This window comes from Canis lupus, chromosome 27, assembly GCF_011100685.1.
Source record: "Canis lupus familiaris isolate Mischka breed German Shepherd chromosome 27, alternate assembly UU_Cfam_GSD_1.0, whole genome shotgun sequence".
In the NCBI taxonomy this organism is placed as follows: domain Eukaryota; kingdom Metazoa; phylum Chordata; class Mammalia; order Carnivora; family Canidae; genus Canis; species Canis lupus.
In genome coordinates, this window is record NC_049248.1 from 43,322,060 (window position 1) to 43,337,704 (window position 15,645).

At 40.8% G+C, this 15,645-nt stretch overlaps 1 protein-coding gene and 1 pseudogene across 2 annotated transcripts in view; both read left to right on the forward strand.

The window, feature by feature from the left end:
- The window catches only part of SCN8A (sodium voltage-gated channel alpha subunit 8), a 173,901-nt gene that overhangs the window by 17,198 nt on the left and 141,058 nt on the right, over positions 1-15,645 (forward strand). The window lies entirely within an intron of this gene.
- LOC119866468 lies at positions 5,853-5,975 on the forward strand (annotated as a pseudogene).

The window sequence follows — 15,645 nt, forward strand, 5'->3', positions numbered from 1 at the left end:
CTCCCATTCCTGTTTTTGGTTTTTGTTTTTGGGTTTTTTTGCACCAAAAATGGAGGTCTTCTTTTGGAGCTCGTTCTATGTGCTTCTGGTATGCAGCTCTGGGTTTGGGCTGCCTTTGAATTCAATCCAGGAGGTACCAGAAGTGGAAAAAAGGAAAACTCTGTTGATTACATGGTAATTTGAGCTTTGGTTTCTTTTCCCAGTCCACTGGCAATCAATTACTTTTCAGTCATCAGATAATGCATGGTGTTACTCTATCTAGGGATTTTAGTAGAATTCAGTGGGAGTGAGAGGGTGGAATGGACTTTTCTCCATCTTAATTGGAACCAGAAATTTTGGTTATATATTAAATACAAGCTGAGGTGGGACGAGAAAGATGTGGCTTCAAGGAAGGTTATCAACCCCTGAAGATCAAATGATTGGATTAGCAGGCTTCAGGGTCCCTAGTGGAAGAGGCATCCTAGGGTGGGATTGCAGCATTTTTGGTGCCATATGCTCTCTTCTCCTCCTTTTTGATTTTAAAATTAAAAAAAAAATTTTTTTTTAAATTTTTTAATAGATAATACTTGCAATCAGTATAAGAGTGATATAAGGGGAACAAAGTGAGAGAGGTAAGTTTCCTTTACTTACCTGGCCTGCGGGTTCCTTCCCCCAGAGGCATCCAGTTACCAGTTTGTTTTATATCTTTGCAGAAATATTCCACACATTAGCAAACACATAGTAGGGATAAGTGTGCGTGTATTAACAAACAGTAGTGTTCTCTACACATTGCTCCGTGCCTTGCATTCTCAGTATGTCCTGAAGACTCTTCCATATTGATGCTTGTAGAAGAACGTGTTCTTTTTAGCAGCCGTGAAGAATGCCATTAAGTGAATGTAGTGTGATTTATTAGTAAGTTCTTTATTGATGGGTGTTATTCCACCCATAAGTGTATATTTATTCAGTAAATAAATATTTATTCTGTTGATCTAAATCCTTTTGTTATTATAGGAAAGTTGCATTGTATATTCTTGTACACACATTTTATATTTGTGAAGCAGTATCTGGGAGTAAAGAGTATGTGTATCCATTTAAAATTGTCAAATTGTTGTTAATAGCATATTGGTATGAGCGTCTGCCTTTGGCTCAGGTCATTATCCTGAGGTCCCGGGATCAAGTCCCGCATTAGGCTCCTTGCAGGGACCCTGCTTCTCCCTCTGCCTCTGCCTCTCTCTCTCTCTGTATGTGTGCCTCTCTTGAATAAATAAATAAAATCTTAAAAGAAAAAAAAAAGAGTTGGATGTTTAACTGACTTAGCAACCCAGGTGCTCCAAAATCTTCATGTAATCTTAAATATTTTATTTAACTCTGGCTCTGCCAGGTTTGGGGGTTTTTTTTGTTGGTGGTGGTGGTTTTTTTTTTTTTCTTTACCAGAATTGTACAGGGGAAAAAAGAAGGTGGATTAGTTGGCATTTACTTTCTTTACCTTCTAATTCTTTTAAGAGACATGCCAACAAGCTGTGGAGAAAATAGTGTAAAATGGCTATATAGTAAATAGCCAGAAGGAAAGGACATGGCAGTCAATAGGACTTGAATGGCCAGTTGATAATTCTTATATGTTGGTTTGGATTCAAGCCTTTCTTCTGAGGAACATTTTGTCCACCATGTATTTCCATCTACACAATCATGCCTATGTCCATAGAGAGGTCAGGAGAAAGTTGCCATCATTTACTATGTATGGGAACAGAAGTCATACAAGTACAATGGTCATTTTTTTCTTTTTTTTAAATTTTTATTTATTTATGATAGTCACACACACACACACACACACACACACACACAGAGAGGCAGAGACATAGGCAGAGGGAGAAGCAGACTCCATGCACCGGGAGCCCGATGTGGGATTTGATCCCGGGTCTCCAGGATCGCGCCCTGGGCCAAAGGCAGGCGCTAAACCGCTGCGCCACCCAGGGATCCCATTTTTTTTCTACTTTCTAGATCAGCAGGTATGATATGAAAAGTTTTCATGTAAGAAGCAGTCTTGGAGATGCAGTTAATATCATGGAGACCAAAGTGTCATCATTTAGGGTTTTTTCTTTAAGATTTTATTTATTTATTCATGACACACACACACACACACACACACACACACACACACACACAGAGGCAGAGACACAGGCAGGGGGAGATGCAGGCTTCACGCAGGGAGCCCAACGTGGGACTCAATCCTGGGACTCCAGGATTATGCCCTGAGCCAAAGGCGATGCTCAACCGCTGAGCCACCCAGGTGTCCCATAGGATTTGTTTTTTAATGTTTGTTTGTTTTTAATGGTTTATAGTGTTTGTTTGAAATCGTTGCATTTTCCTAATAACAATCTCTGTGACATTATATCTAAGACCTAAAATCAGATCAGTGAGGTACTTAAGAATTTTCATGTTTACTTGGCTTTAATTGTATTAGTATCTGCTTCAGTTAATTTTAACAAATAATAAAATTAGCTAGAATATTAAAAAAAGATTTTTTTTTAAGTGAATGGTATGTTTTTTCCAAGTGGAGACCCTAATTATTAGGTTTGGGTGGTTCTTCAGATAGCCATCTTAATTTTTTATGCATTTAACCCCATATTATCTGAAAAATAGGGATGAGCATTCTTAATTTTTTTAAAGTAGAAAATACGAAACAAAACAGTTATCTTGGGAGACAGTGCACTTAATACAGTGAAGCAATGATTACCTAAAACATTATTGGAATTTCTTCTTTGAATTTGCCTCCTGAACCTGTTCCACATCAGTCAGATTTTTAAAAAGGGCCCTGTAGGATCAGACACCAGTATGGGGCAGACTGGGAAGGAAAAGTTGCTGTTTCTTATAATGACTTGACTATAGCAGGTGTACTGAAATAGGCTAAGATATGGATCATACTGGGTATCCTTGGTCTTTCCTCACATGTGGCTTTATAGAGTAATACACTAGAGGAAAGACTATCAAGAAACTTTTTATTGCTTAAATGCTTTATCTTTTACTTTTTATCTTAATAAAGTTCTGTGACCTCTATTTCTTTTCTTTTTCTTTTCTTTTCTTTTCTTTTCTTTTCTTTTCTTTTCTTTTCTTTTCTTTCTGCTTATTTCATAAAGCAAGTTAAGCAAGTGGAATTTGGCAGATTCCAAAAGAGAAATTCCCTTTTGAATGCTGTTTTCTGAATTTGGATTAGAGATCAGAGCCAGTATACATCTTTCCCAGAGGGCAGCCAGTGAATTCTTAGAATTTTAAGTCATTACCTTAAAAATGTAGTGCTAATTTTCATTTAGGAATACAAAGTGCATTGTATTGATGGCCTCAAAAAACTAATAGTAATAGTAGAGGTGAGTGTCAGGTGTAACTCATCAGTTCTGCTGTCTTTTGCAGAGCCTGTGCAATTATTTGGCCAGAGGCTAGGATATGGCTATTATCAGTTCAGGTACTCAGTGATGCTTCTGGAATCGTTTAATCTGGAAGTGAAGATACTGGGGGTGGTTCGAATCTCTTTAGTTCTGTGTCAGAGCCAATAGTAAGTGAGAAGGAAGGGGCAGGGTCTCAGCTACAGCTCTGGGCCTCTTAAAGGCAAGCCAGCATCCAGACCAGACAAGATGAGAGTCCCAGGAGAGGCCACAGTTCTGCTATATAAGCCCAGGAATCCCGGGAGGCTTGGAAGGCAAGGAAGGAATCCTCATCAAAGAAAGAGTGTGTAGTCCTGTGTTTTGGGAGTTCTGCCTCTGGTAAAGAAGCATCTGACTGTGAATGTGCCATGGAAGTGCATTGTCTTCATCAATAGAAGTATCATTACAATGGATCTAGCTTACAGGATAGTGAAGTGCACTGTATTTGTTCTCTGTAACAGATGTGCCTAATAATGTGATCCTGTTCTGTCTCACAGAAATCTTGCAGGTAAAACTTTAATTAGTTTCCTCACTATTTTGACCCTAAAGCAACCTTAGATTATTTAAAAATCAACTTTTTATTTTGGAATAATTCTAGACTCACCGGCAAGTTTACAAAGTTACAGAGAGCTCTGCATATGGCTCCCTCAGTTACATTACATGGCATAATGGTCAAAACTAAGAAACCAAGATTGGTGCATCACTGAAATTCCAGACTTTCTTTGGATTTTACCAGTTTTTATACTAATGCCTTTTTTCTTTGCAGGATCCAGTATGTCACATTGCATTCAGTTAATCATGTCTCTGTACTCTCCTCTAATCTCCTCAGTTTCCCAGACTTCCCTTCTTTTTTATGACATTGGCAGTTTTGAGGAGTTCTGATGAATGTATTTTGAGGAGTTCTGATGAATACCTGATGAGGTATTTTTTTAATGTCTTTATTTTTACTTATTTATTTATTTATTTTTAATTGGAGTTCAATTTGCCAACATATTGCGTATCACCCAGTGCTCCTGATGAGGTATCCTGTAGGCTGTCCCTCAATTTGGATTTGTGTGGAGCCTTTGTCATGACTAGACTAAGGTTATAATTTTTGAGGAAGAATGCCTGAAAGGTGAAATGCCTTTCTCATCACATCCTATCAGTGGTATATGATCCTTTTTTTTTTTTTCAAAGATCTTATTTATTTATTAGAGACATAGAGAGAGGCAGATACACAGGCAGAGGGAGAAGCAGGCTCCATGCAGGGAACCTGACAGGGGACTCAATCCCGGGTCTCCAAGATCCCACCCCAGGCTGAAGGCGGTGCTAAAATTGGTATATGATCTTAACATGACTTATTACCGGTGATTTTAAGCATAGGCATTCGGTTAAGGTACTGTTTGCCAGGTTTCTCCACTGGAAAGGGACTATTTTTCCCTTTTCCATACTGCATTCTTTGGAAATTGGTCACTAAGTCCAGCCCACACTTAGAGGAGGAGGAATAAGGATTAAGCTTCACCCCCTTAAGGAAGTAGTATCTACATCTTTTTTGGAATTCTGTAAAGGAAGATTTATTCCCTTTTTCCCCTGTTTTTTTTTTTTTTAATTGTCATTAATTTATATCAGTATGGACTCATATATCTGTTTTGGGTTATAACCATGCTGTTTATTTGGTTGCTCAGATTGTTCCAGTTTTGGCTACTGGGGTCTATTCCAGATTGGCTTCTGTCCCTTTAACATGCCCTCATTCTTCTGTTACTTGAGCACTTCTTACTTTCTGGAACTAAAAGATGTTCCAGGCCTATCTTGTGTTTTCCCTGTTCTCACTTTGGAATCAGCATCTCTGAAAGGAGTGCTGGTTCTTTTCATTGGAGAAACCAAACTCTGAGCATTGAGTGTATCTAGTACTAGTAGGTAGGTCCTCTCAGAGGATGGAGCTAGGAAGTACACATATGTATACCAGCCAATGTATGTATGCATATTTGCAGTTATTCCCGAATCTATCCATTGGTGTATATATATACATTAAGCATGGATTCACGCTCATGTCTCTGACTCTGATCCAGCTCCACAGTGTGTATTCTAGTCTTCTCCCCTTGCTTACCTGCATTTCCTCCTCTGATAGTAAGAATACTGTCTCGTACCATCCGCTATAGTGGATGGTGGATTTACTTATTTATTCAGTCCTCTATACAGGTAAAGCAAATTCTGTGTTATTAATCATACTCCCATGAGCAACAAATTTGCCAACTAAAGTATGATGTTTATGTATACTTTCATACTTTCTTTTGTCTTCAGCCTTACAGTTTTTGGTTGAAAAACATTTTCTGAAGTAACTTAAGTCAGCTCCTTTTCTCCCTCACTCTCTTCAAGAGTTTATGTCATACATTTATAATACATTAGGTTCACTTGTTGTGCTCTGCATTCTACCTTGGAATCCCCTGATAGCCTTTTGATTGTTTAAAAAATAATTTAAGCTTTGTGCAGTGACAGTATCGTAGCCAATGAGATTTATCTGAGGAGCGATTATTGCCAATTGAAAAAATAATTTATATACACTAAAGTGTACTATTTGGGTTTTGTTTGTTTGTTTTTAAGATTTTATTTATTTATTCATGAGAGACACAGAGAGAGGCAGAGACAGAGGCAGAGGGAGAAGCAGGCTCCATGCAGGGAGCCTGATGTGGGACTTGATCCCAGGTCTCCAGGCTCACACCCTGGGCTGAAGGCAGGCGCTAAACTGCTGAGCCACCCAGGCTGCCCTAAAGTATACTGTTTGTAAGGTATAGTTCTGTGGGTTTTGACTAATACATAAAGTCATGTACCAAATAGAGCGGTTATATCACCCTAAAAACTTCCCTGTGTATATCCTCATAGTCAGCCACCTACCACCACATTGTCAGTCTTAGACACCACTAATCTATTTTCCATACCTATAGTTTTGCCTTTTTCAGAATGTTACATGAATGGAATCCTGCAGTATGTAGTTTTTCACTCAGCAAAATGCATGTAAGATTTATCCATATTGTTAAGTGAACCAGTAGGTCGTTTTTTTTAAGTCATCGACTAATATTCTGTTCTGTGGATAGACCACAATTTGTTTATCCATTCACCTGTTGAAAGACATCCTAGTTGCTTCCAGTTTTGGACCTTTATAGATAGGAGTGTGATTGCTGGGTCATACTGTAGTTTATATCTAACTTTTTATAGAAACTGCAAAACTGCAGCATTGGAGTTTAATCACTTATTTTGGGGATTTTTTTTTTTTTTGAGGGCAGGGTAGGTAAGTAAGAGTGAAGCTTTTTTTTTTTTTTTTAAGATTTTATTCATTCATGAGAGACAAGGGCGGGGGGGCGGGCAGAGACACAGGCAGAGGGAGAAGCAGGCTCCCTGCAGAGAGTCCGATGTGGGACTCGATCCCGGGTCTCCAGGATCACGCCCTGGGCCGAAGGCAGCTCTAAACCGCTCAGCCACCCGGGCTGCCCAAGATTGAAGTTTAAAAACAGTCAACTAATTATTATCTATGTAACATTTAGCTTGTCAAGTGGCTGCTGTGTATATAGCATTAAAGTTGGTAAGTAGGTGATACAAGAGAGCTTGCTTAAGTCTTCAAAGGAGTTTGCCTTCCGATAGAGAGGGTACATTTTTATAAACAGTGATGTAAGGCAGCGTTTAGGATTAGGCTGGGTTCTGGTTCTTTGTGTCTGGTTGTGATAGCAATGACAGTATGTAACTGATTTGTGCCTGGGTCTTAATCTGTAAAAATGACTGATAGCACAGAGCGGTAAATGCCATTAAAAGAAGGGTTTATTATTTACACTCTCCAAGAGAAGGGATGCCCCACCAGCAGGGCCATCAGCGAAGCACTGGGTTTGGTCGGGAGCAGGGAGTGATGAGAAAGTGAGGTCCAGAACCTTTTTTTGTATTTTTCATGGGAAAGACAAGGCAGGGCAGGGGAAATGACATTGGGTTAGCTATTTTGAATAATTTTGGCGGGCTTGGGGGTATAGAGCTGTTCTAGGTGTGTGGTGCCTGGCCCTGGGTTGATTTAGGGCAAGGGAAATCCTGGCTTGGTATGTGAGTTGGTAAAGGATACAATTCAGAGTATGGGCTCTGGATGGCAGGGGAGGTATAAGCTTGTTAGTTTGGCCCTGTAATTAATGGATGACAAATTGAGAAATACAGAATCTAAGAAAACACAGCCTTCCTGCAGAGAGCTCTCTATACCTACTTGTTGAATAATGTAATTCAATGCATTACTGACTGCCCACTTTAAAACAGGGATACACAAGTGTCTGAGATGAGGTCTTTGCCCTGAAGGAGCTCATGATATATCAGGAAAAAACATTCATTCATTCACTAAGCATTTATTGAACATCTACCATGTGCCACGTACTTGCTAGTCTCTGAAGATAACAGGGTTTAATCTATTGGATGGAAAGTGGATAACCAAATAGAGTAGGTTTCTTCCCGTATAAACATTAATGTTTAATACCAAGATACATACTCTCATTTTGCTGCCTCTACCCCCTACTCTCCAGTTGTTTTCTAGATGCACATTTAGATTTTGAGATTTGATTATGGTTTTGGGTTTTCACATTCATGAAAAATATAAGAAAAGGTATATGATTGTCAGGTTTTCTTTTAAGGTTGTGGAGCACGTATTTTTTTTTTCCTGGAGGAGATCATTTAAAAATGCAAAACTTTAGGGGGGTGGGTACCTGGCTGGCTCAGTTGGCAGATCATATAACCCTTGATCTCAAGGTTGTGAGTTTGAGCCCCACATTGGGCATGGAGCCTACTTTTAATAAAATGCAAAACTTTGTCTTGACTTTTTACTGCTGTGTCTAAAAGGCAGTAATGGGGGCACCTGGGTGGCTCAGTGGTTGAGTGTCTGCCTTCCGCTCAGGTCTTGATCCCAGGGTCCTGAGGGGGAGTCCCGCCCGCATCAGGCTCCCCACGGGGAGCCTACTTCTCCCTCTGCCTATGTCTCTGCCTCTTCCTCTGTGTCTCTCATGAATAGATAAATAAAAAATAAAAAGCAGTAATGGGGGAGGTTGCACAGTCATGTGTGTGTGGCTGAAGGAGGAAAGAGGAGAAGCTGTGGGGATTTAGAAACCAGGGGCTAGAAACCAGAATACTGGCTCTAGTTTTGATTTTGTTGTTAAAAAACATTTTGGGTAGATTGTCTTCCTCTTTCTAAGCCCAGTTTCCATTTCCTTATTTAGAGAATGGATTGGTGGTTACCACTTGTTCTCCCTCTCTTGTATTGTGGTTAAAGATGAAGTGAGGTATAAATCTAGACTTACTTTACTGTGCAGTACAATTGGAGGGTGTATTGTAATGCCTCTAAAAGCCTCAAAATATTAAGGGAATGAATGAAGATATCCCTTTTTTCTTTTGTTTCTGGTATTTCATTCCAAGAAATGAGAACTGAGAGACCTTGAACCTATTTTCTGAACTTATGTAGTATTTAACACCTGGAGTTATAACTTAGTAATTATGTACTTTCTTAAGTCTAGCTATGGTTTTGAGTTGGCATAGTGTCAGCACTTCAAGGAGAGTCACTAAAGAGTATACATATTTTCTGTCTCCTTCGGAGCCTAGAATACATTGTGGGAACTCAGTAAATATTTGTTGATTGATCGATACTTAATTGAATGTGTAGCCTATCTAAATAAAACCTTTGGTGACTGATTCTAAAGCAGAATATATGCAAGTGAGTGAGAAGTTGGTGTACAGACTGGAGAGATCATCATGGAATGGAGTTAATAAAAAAGACTTGATGGAAGGTTTGAGAGTGATCCTGATGTTCAGCTTAAAGGCACAATAGGTTTTGCTTGGGCAACGAAAGGAGGAAGATGTGCCTGATTAGCATTTCAGGGAGGAATGAGAATGGCACACTAGAAAGTGAATGAACTGATGGAACAGCAGTGAAAGCCAAGTTGGTGAGGTGCTGGAATAATTTTTGAATTGTAGTTATCACTGGGGCTATCAGTCAAACTAGAAACTTTCCAAGTTTGCTCAGAAGTGAGTCCTTGTCATGGTACAGACTAGCTTTGCAAGGTTGAGACAGTGCTTAGAAAGCATCTTTCTTCTGCAAAGCAATCTCCTAAACTGCTGATGTCATTAATTTGATAATCTATATAGAATGTCAGAAGTTTCTCATAGTTTTGTAGCCCAGCTAAGCAGATGGACCAGGAATTAACAGCCTTCAATGGAGATGTGCCAAAGTTTGGGTTACTTTCCTTCTAGAGGATGAAGAGGATTTTTACTGTGTAGGGATTCTCACTAGATGGTGTGTGTGTGTGTGTGTGTGTGTGTGTGTGTGTGTGTGTGAGAGAGAGAGAGAGATAGCATGCTGACCCCCAGCTATACGTAGCTGGTAGAAACCAGGTAAAGTGGAAAAAAGAGGTGAGTACTGGTATCAACAGACCTGTATTTGTGAAGTAGTGATGGTACTTCTTATCTGGGCATCATAGCAGGTTGGTAGGTACTCACCTCTTTGATGCTCACCATCAACTTAGTTATATATTAGTAAGTACTAGTTATATACTACTAAGTACTAGTCAGGATGATATTTTTACTGGCAGTCTGGGCAACACAGTATAGACATGCTATCTGTTCTTGAGAATTTCAGTATAGGACTCTTAAACATAAAACCATGGATAAATGATTATATAAATGTCCATCTACTATGTTTATAAGATGTGGCACCTATCTTCTGATTTTGAACTGCCATGTAGAATAGGGATTCGACTATTGTTTGACCCTCAGAATTCATGTTAAGACTGAGAGTTGAAAGCTTGTAGAGGCAAATTGTGATCAAATTTGAGGAATACACTTATCTGTTAACAGGTGAAGTGGGCTGCCTCAGATCCCAGTTCTCTGTCTGTCATAGGTATTGTAGCAGATGCTGTCATGTCTTGGTAATTTGTAAAGGAAATGCAAGTGTCATGTGAGTGTTTCAGCCTTGGCACTATTGACATTTTATAAAGATTTATTTATTCATTTGAGAGAGAGAGAGAGAGAGAGAGAGAGAAAGCGCACGCATGTGCACATGTACACAAAGTGGGGGATGGGGCAGAGAGAGAGACTCTTCAAGTAGACTCTCCACTGAGCCCAACGTGGGATTTGACCCCAGGACCCCAAGATTACAACCTGAGCCAAAATCAAGAGTCAGATGCTTAATCGAGCCACCAGTCCACTACTGACATTTTGAATGGGATGATTCTTTGTTGTGGTGGGCTATTCTGTGCCTTGTAGAATGTTCAGCAGCGTCCCTGGCCTCCCACTAGATGCCGGCAGTACCCCCTCCCCCAAGTTGTGACACTCAAAAATGTCTCCAGACATTCATTGCCAAATGTTCCCTGCCCCAGTACAGAACCACTGGATCTGGTGACGTTAAGGTGCCTCAGAACTCTGGTAATTTAACCTTTTTTTTTTGGCAAGTAAATCCTACAGCATAAATTTTTTTAGTAAGCGAAAATTGTTTAAAGGACCTACATAATGGGAGTAGGGCTATTCTGTTACCTTCCCATTCAGGGAGGCTTTCTAGGGTGGGAGGTTTTCGAGAATCTGTTGTGTGATGTTGGTGAGCTTGGAATACGCAGGACATTCCCTATAGGGAATGCTTACAGGGTGCACTCTTTGGAGAGGGCTAAGAGATGAAAGTGAGATAAGATGACTTTGAGCAAAGGACCCCCACATGACTAGTGTGTGAGGGAGAGAGATGTGAATGAGTTGTAGCAGGTGAACTGTGGTCAAGCAGAGCATCAGAGTTCTCCTCCTTGTCCTTCTCTTTCTCCGAAAGACTGGACAGTTCTGTGCTGGAGGAGGGAGTGTCTGAGGAAATCACAAGCTTTAAGCTTGGCTTGAATCTTGTCACCTCCCTTTACTAGTTTTGACCTGGCAAGTGTTTTAACCTCACTATGCCATGTTTTTTTCATTTTTAAAAATTGTGGTGAAATATGTAACATATGATGGACCACTTTAACCATTTTAAAGTGCAGTTCAGTGCTATTAGGTACGTTCACAGTGGTGTGCAACCATCACCATGATCCATCTCCAGAACTTTTTCATCTTCCCAAACTGGGTGCGCTCTGTACCCATGAAATTCCTGTCCTCCTTGCCTCCGGCCCCTGGTAACCACCATTCTACTTTCTGACTACTCTCTAGGCCCCTGGTATAAGGAGTATCATATAGGACTTGTCCTTTTGTGACTGGCTATGTCACTTAGCATCACATTGTCAAGCTTCAGCATTGTACTTAGGTCAGGATTTCCTTTCTAAGACTGAACAGTATTCCACTGTATATGTGTGCCACATTTTGTTTATCCATTCATCTGTCAGTGGACACTTGGGTTGTTTCTACTTTTTGGCTACTGTGAATAATGCTACTGCGTTTTGTGTCTGTGTATGTTGTGTGTTTTCATTTAAAAATGGCAAAAAAAAAATGCTTCTTTCATAGAATCATGGCGGCTATCTGAAAAGCTCCTTGGAGACTGCTGGGCATTAATTCTTTCTTTCTTTACCCTTTATTTTATGCCAGCTTCTTCCCTTTTGCTGCTTTTACGCACCCCCCCCTCCCCCCCGCCCCAGTACTGGTAACCAAACCAAAGCAGGGGCTAATGGTTTTTCCTACTGCCAATTAAAGTCCATTCTAGGACTGATGTTTTAACATCAGTATTCTTTGAACTGTGTTACTTCAAGAGTAGTGAATATTGGGGCCCCTGGGTGGCTCAGTCAGTTAAGCACCTGCCTTCAGCTCGGGTCATGATCCCAGGGTTCTGGGGTTGAGCCCCATGTCAGGCTCCCTGCTCAGCGGGGAGTCTGCTTCTCCCCCTCCCTCTCCCTATACTGCTCCCACTGCTCGTGAGCTCTCCCTCCAGCTCTCTCTCTTTCAGATAAATAAGTAAAATCTTTGAAAAAAAAAAAAAAGTAGTGAATCTCTGGAAATTCGAGTTGACTCTAAGGTTGCCCTAAGTGCTCAGTTTTTTTAATGGCTCTGAGAGTCCTTTGCTAAACTCACTGTCACACTTTTCCCTAAGATAATTTGTTCCAAAACCTTGCTAATGACAGCTTGCTGTACCCAGGGTCCTGAGGTCCCTTCATCAAGGGTTTTGATTCATTTGTCATTCAAAAGACTATTGATATCCTGAGGGCAAGTTTTAGATACACTTGGTGAATTTCATTGCTTTGTTCTTTTGACTCCTGCCTTTAAACACCCAGGCTCCCTCCCTCTGTGGGAAGGAGTATTTTTGGCTGGCCCTTTTCTGTCTGTGCTGTGCCATCTGTCACAGGGGTCATTGCTCAGAGGCTAGCTTCTTCCCTGCTGGGAGCAGGTGGTCAAAACCAACGGCTATTGACAGGGTCAGGTTGGGGCATCTTACCAATATGCCCCCAAAGCTGTGTAGATAGCTGTTACCCTTCAGAGGAATAAGAGAAGGTCTTACTTTGTGGTCTTTTTCTGCATTAAAGAGGAAGAGATGCAGATGTGATCCTAAATTGTTAATTCCTGTGGTCCAGCCACTTGTCCTCTGTCCTGTCTACGCTGTTGCCTCTACCTCAACTGGACTCTAAGACTACTGCCTGAAACAGCCTGCAGTGTACAATAAAGAGACATCTGTGAAAATTATGGGCAATATAATTACTCAAGCTGATTCATGTCATAGATGCTAGAGGTGACATCCTAATCCTTGCTCAAACAAAATAAAATACCCCTGAAATCATTCAGTGATCTCCGGTGGTAAAGACCTTGGTTTTAAAGTCTTATTTAACAAGAATTGTGCTTCCAGCCACTCAGGATTCTGGGCCTGACTCACAGGGGAACCAGCCCAGTGCTGAGTCACTTAGCCAACTTCATTCATCGATCATGTGCTTGTGCACAGCTTGGTTGCAAGGTGGGAGAGAATTACTATTTTCAAATGTTCCTTCCTGAGGTAACATGGTCCAGAAGTGAGCCGAGAGACAGGATGCTGGAGTTCTATTCTTGGCTCAGCTATGCACCTTCAGCAAGATACATCCCTCTCCCCACCCCCCACCCCAGTGTGTTAGTATGGAAGGATCAGGGAAATAAAACCAACAAGACAGATAAGAACAGAAGTGTGTGGGGGCTTTTCTTAGTGGTTTTCCCAGGGATATTATAAGGAAATATGGCCCACAAACCCACGACTCCCCGGTTGGCTGAGTGTTGTTACCACCATTTGCTCAAGTAACTTGCCATAGCCTCCGCTTTCAAGATAAAAAGGAATTTCTCCTCCAGAGATGAGCCCCGGCATTGCTAGTCTTTGTTCTTTTTCAAACCTGTAATGCCTCTTTCCTGTAGTACTCACTGCATTGTGCTTGGTACATTCAGCCGTCTTAAAAGGCACAAAGGATTATTCCTGTTAAGTGGGGAATTCAGAACAGTTTACCGAATAAATCAGGCCTGAGGTGTGTGGTCTCCAGTTAACGAAAATCAGCTTGACCTAGTGTAAGGTAATGCAGTTTTCTCTGGGGGCTCCCTAGTTCCCCTGGAGGCCTCCTATGTCCAAGGCTCTGTTCTCCCTTGCTCGTGTGCTCTCATGTGTCACATGCATCCAGGCCTGATTATTTCTTTCACCTCCTCTGACCCTTGGAGAAGTCAGGTCTTTTCTACCTCCACCTCAGGTATTCTCTACTCCTTGGCATCCTAACCTCAATATGGTGGCGTCTCTAAGCTCTGCTGACAGAATTGTTTTATTTTTAATATGAAACTGTTTAAGCATATGGAAAAATATAGAAAATAATAGACTATTTGGTTTAGCTCTTTTTTTGAATGTAAGAATCATCATGGATTCGTTTGAAGCCCAGAGGTACCATGTTTACCCCCATTCCCAACTTTTTTGTCAAAGGCACAGTGCAGAGTGCTGCGCCTCCTATAGAGGCCTTCCTTCCAAGACCTGAATTCACTGTTTTCCTCAAGTGCTTTCACAGCTCCCTCCCCGTCTCTCATTGTGACCTTGGGCAAGTTGTTTTACCTCTGGGAACTTTTAGGGTTTTTTAAAGATTTGATTGATTGATTGATTTGAGAGAGCATGTGTACATTTGTATGTCTGATTGGAAGGAGAGAAACAGAGGGAAAGAGAGAGAGAATCTCAAGCAGATTCTGCACTGAGTATGGAGCCCTAAGTGGGGCTTGATCTCAAGACTCTAGAGCATGACAAGTGGAAATCAAGAGTTGAATGCTTAACGGACAGAGCCACCCAGGCGCCCCCTTTTCTGAGCTATCTATTTCTCATCTGTAAAGTCAGAATAATAGTAGCACTTGCCTTCTTCAAGTTATCCTGAGAATCAAATGTGGTGATATATGTAGAAGTGGTTTGTAAAGCTCAGTGTTATATGTGACATCAGTCGCCTTGTTTTACAAGGCTGTGGGAGAGGATGCTGAGAGAAGGGAGATGACCAAGGTAAGGGATGGATGAGAATCCCCAGGGGCTTTTCCAAACTATGACATACCTACCTTATGCTTATATGTGTATATGCACAGATAGACACGTACACATATCATTAGAAATGCTTTGAAGGTAGAGGCCAGGGAAAATCGTCTCTATCTAGACTCCCTTCTTCTATCATTCTCAAGGTTCTCTGTTATTTTTCGCCCTATCTCCACATTGTTTTGCACTGGAATGGCCATTAAAAAAAAATCAATTTCTTAGTCTGTCTGTATTTACTCAAAGTCTAGATTTTCAGTAAAAATCTTCATCAGTTGTTTGGCTACGGAGGTTTGCTTTCACCAATATGCTTTGCAGAACTCCTGCCACCAGCTCTATATTACTCCAGAATATATCTTTCTCTCCATCGTGCTCTATCTCTTCTACTGAATGTAGTCTGAAGAGAGCTGTCCCGCTGTGCAAGAGTTAAGAATGCCTCAACACTTCCTTTAGAACACATTAAATGGAAGACAGTCAGGTGTAATTACTGTCTAGTCATTTCTGTGCCACTGTGTGTAGGCTTCTGAGTAGATCCTGCCGTCTGGTCATCGTCTCTTAGCCTTCCACATTTATTTAATCATTTGATTTTATTTAATTATGGTACTCTGGCCCAAAGCAGAGAAAGGGTACATGGGTGAAGTTATTCCTGTATAACTGTAGTAAGAACTATTCAGTTTTATTTAAAATGTTTAAGATTGAAGTATAGAAATTAAAAATGCTTGTCCCCTGGAACACAGAAATTGAACTCCTGTGTGTATACCCTAGAGGAACTTCCTTGTCTGAGCACATGGTGACCTGGACAAGAACGCTTTTGGT